General features: G+C 38.1%; 1 long non-coding RNA gene across 1 annotated transcript; it reads left to right on the top strand.

The window, feature by feature from the left end:
* Positions 1-75: 75 nt before the first annotated feature.
* Positions 76-2,299, top strand: LOC147753541 (uncharacterized). Its single transcript, XR_015310891.1, has 3 exons — positions 76-881; positions 1,449-1,664; positions 1,928-2,299. It is a non-coding gene; the product is annotated as an uncharacterized LOC147753541 (long non-coding RNA).
* The last annotated feature ends 1,201 nt before the right edge of the window (positions 2,300-3,500 follow it).

Below are 3,500 nucleotides of genomic sequence, written 5' to 3'. Positions count from 1 at the left end.
CTCATAACAATATTACTATCTTTAATAAAGGTTAATATAAGATTTGTAATCACACTTTTCATTTTCATTAGAGATTTCAGATGCCGATTCTCCTACGAGGGCCTATCGGGAGATTACGCTCGATTATACGGGATGATTTTTTTTCAGACAGTTAGGACTCGGAATGCTCTCTACCTGTAAATGTCTCCAGGAACCGATCTATACTGAATAGATTTCTCATTGCACTTTATTAGAATTATTTGACATCCGTTGTTTGGGACTTGAGGGTCGCTTCTCTGAAGACATCAACAATATTTAGGTGGTGGTTGGCCTTAGAATGTCGGTGATAAGTTGAAAATGGCCTATGTGAGATTTTTTTAATTCGCATTTTCGAATCCTATTGACTATACCTTAGATAAGATTATAATTATGTGCAAACGATTTAGTTTTATTTATTTATCTATTGATGTAGCGTTTGCCAGTTTTCTGGAATAGGACAGGCAAATCAAATTACCCAGGCCTCGATGACCCTATAGCGCGCACGTCTTGAGGCCAACAGAAATGCCCAGACATTTACAGATGGAATCTCTATATTCAACTAGAGCATCGAACAGGACTTCGTATAATTGTTGTGCTGGGTGGAGTTTTACTATTGCAACAGCTGTCGTACAAACTCAGATGTGCAAGTTTAATACAGGCATCTGATGTCGATTTTCTACGTAGATGGAAGCTGCAACGGCGCAGCCCTTGGTGAGGTGCGATCATCGAGCAACTGTGATATATTGCCATTTAGGCGCTGACGATCTTGGTACCGCATTCATATTCACTTCCGTACTTTGATTATACCGGTTATGGCTTGTCTGGACGAAGCAAACGATTTCTATAGAAAACACAGTTCATAAGTAAGTTATTAGGTGGTACTTGTATCGTTGTCGTGGAAAATCGGTCGATAGCTAGTGTACACTGGTGATGAAAAACTAGTGAAGTTGTTAATGATACTGTATAACGTATGCTATGACAAATAAACCAGCCCTCTTCTATTAGTAGATTCAATAAATTGAAAATGTAAGAGTGGTGTCGTTGGTTTGGGTTCGAGTCTGAGACATACATCGTTTTCTGCTGCAAGCCAACCATCTGAGACAATGATTGTCGGCCGTATACGAACTTGAATACGTATGTTATCTCTGCATTAACGTTCACTTCCCAGTATAAACATACTTATCGAAATAATAACAATGAATTAGCTATAAGCTGATAGCACCTCATTCAGTTTAATATACTGGTTTAGCAAATGGACTCCCGAAGGCTTCGTTCTTGATTCATCTTAACAGGTCACGAAAGTAATACAGTGATACAATAACAGCAGGGAAAACATTAAGTCGTACTGATGCATGTACCGCACGATGGACAATATAATCGAAAGCCTACAGTTCATATGTACATTTTTTTTTTACAATTTCTTTTTATAGCGGCTCTGTTATTTGACATTGAAGCTGTACTTGCACATGTGTGTGTGTGATCATTTCAACATTAACCCGGACCAAATTGTGTTGCTGCGGATAAGTATTGGTTCCTGTTCTGCAACCTCGTGTTACAGGGTGCTATAGTAAGCGGTTTCAAAGCACTACGTCGATGTGAATCCGTGGGGGCTTGGTCCTTTTCGAAATATTGACAACGTACCTTATGTAAGTAAACAGGTATACATGCTTGTTCCGTTGTTTTTTTTTGAGAAGCAGTCACTTATTTCATTAGTACCAGCTAGCTACCTACCACACTTAGGCGAGTTTTAAGTCAAATGTATGTCCAACTATCTACAGACATGAGGATTAAATAATGGATAATATAGCCAATTCGAGCAAAGTGCAATGTGCGTTATGTTTGGCAAACCTGAAAGGGAAGTATCAGTTATCTAATCGTTTTAATAGAATTTTTGCCGTTTCCTTTTCAGGTTCTATGCCCGGTTCGATTTGTACACGGTACAAAGGATGAGATGTGTTCATTTGCCGAAATCGTCAAGATGCATAAACAGTGTTCTAAAGCTGTTTAGCCAATGTGGCTTTTAGGAGCCGGACATAGGATTCCAATTACTCCTAAATACATGGAATGGGTTCGAACTTTTTTAATTCCCAAGCTTTTATACTTATACAGCTGTATCTCAGTCTAGCGGCAACGATACATAAAATGCTAGGAACCTAGCATTTAATTGGCACTTGGCTAGTTGTATCTCTAACTTACAAACCGCTCCAGAAGCAAATTTTATCTGCGTAAACGCATACCAAAATTTGCAATAAAATTTTTTGTACGTTTGGATTGAATACTACTCAGTATGTGTCAGTGTTTCGAACGAAGCCCGTAACGTCTCATTGCAGAAAATTTTGCAAAATTAAAATAGTAATTGCTTGAACGCCCCAACTTCGATCGCTTAAACCAGACATGCATATATATATATATATATATATATATATATATATATATGGCTTACAGCTATAAAACTAGAGCCTTGTGAGGCGATATTTCCCACTTCGGGACCAGAGTTAGCCTATACCTCTCGTCAAAGTTGTACGTAAAAGTTGTTTACCTTCCAATATACGTTTTTTTTGCAGCAACGATTTTTGGGCTAAAGGAACAGCCAGAGATGTGAAGGTTTAAAATAACTCTCAATATGTAAATGGAGTCCAAAAGATTCATATAATACAGCGGCAAGAGTTCCAACCTACTCTACTAAATTACAGTCTTTGATACGCGAACGTTTTATCACTGCCGTAGTAGCTACTGTGTTTTCCTAAATATGGTTGACTATGGAACTCTTCTGGAAGTCTATCTTCTTGGAAAGAACGAGCCTTTTCCGAACTCTGCATTTGGTAACCGAAGGCTCATGCAGAGGGAACTTCGTCACATCGCGTTGTTTTCGCGCATTTATAGAAAATAAAATATAAACTGGATGATTAGAGTCCTCGTTTCAAAATACTGTCTGTTTTTTTAAGCAACTGCCGGTATTGAATTAAGCCGATTAAATGCTGGTTGATACGCACAACTTCTTGGTAGGTATCTGTTATTATGTAGCCTGTTTCACATTGATGTTTACTAAGGACTGGTTTTAGCGAGTCGGGAACGTCCGAATTCGGTAGGCAGTGTTCATTTCGTAAAGAGACAATAGGAAGAGGCAAGAGGAACCGTACAATTATGACTGAACGGAACATCGGCCAGTTTTGGGTAAAACATTTCCCAGTGTTACCATTGTAACTCTGCTATAGGTAGTATGTCGTCGGGTAGCATATCTAAACGCTATATGTTAAGTGCGCTATAACGAAAGCCCAAGGAGAAACTAACTATTCTTAGATCAGCAAGAGACATGATCTGTTTTAGCTTCTAAAATAACCTAAAATCAGTGAACAATAATTTCCGTACAATTTTCGTAAAAATAAAAAATTTACAGTAGAAAACATCTTGCTATTACATAGATCAGAAACACCGATGGTGTTGCATCTCCTTCGAAAATTGTTAGATAACCACTGATATAA

This window comes from Varroa jacobsoni, unplaced genomic scaffold (assembly GCF_002532875.2).
Source record: "Varroa jacobsoni isolate VJ856 unplaced genomic scaffold, vjacob_1.0 scaffold_401, whole genome shotgun sequence".
NCBI classification, from domain to species: domain Eukaryota; kingdom Metazoa; phylum Arthropoda; class Arachnida; order Mesostigmata; family Varroidae; genus Varroa; species Varroa jacobsoni.
The sequence above is the reverse complement of the archived record's forward strand: the minus strand, read 5'-3'. Positions and strand labels throughout refer to the sequence as shown.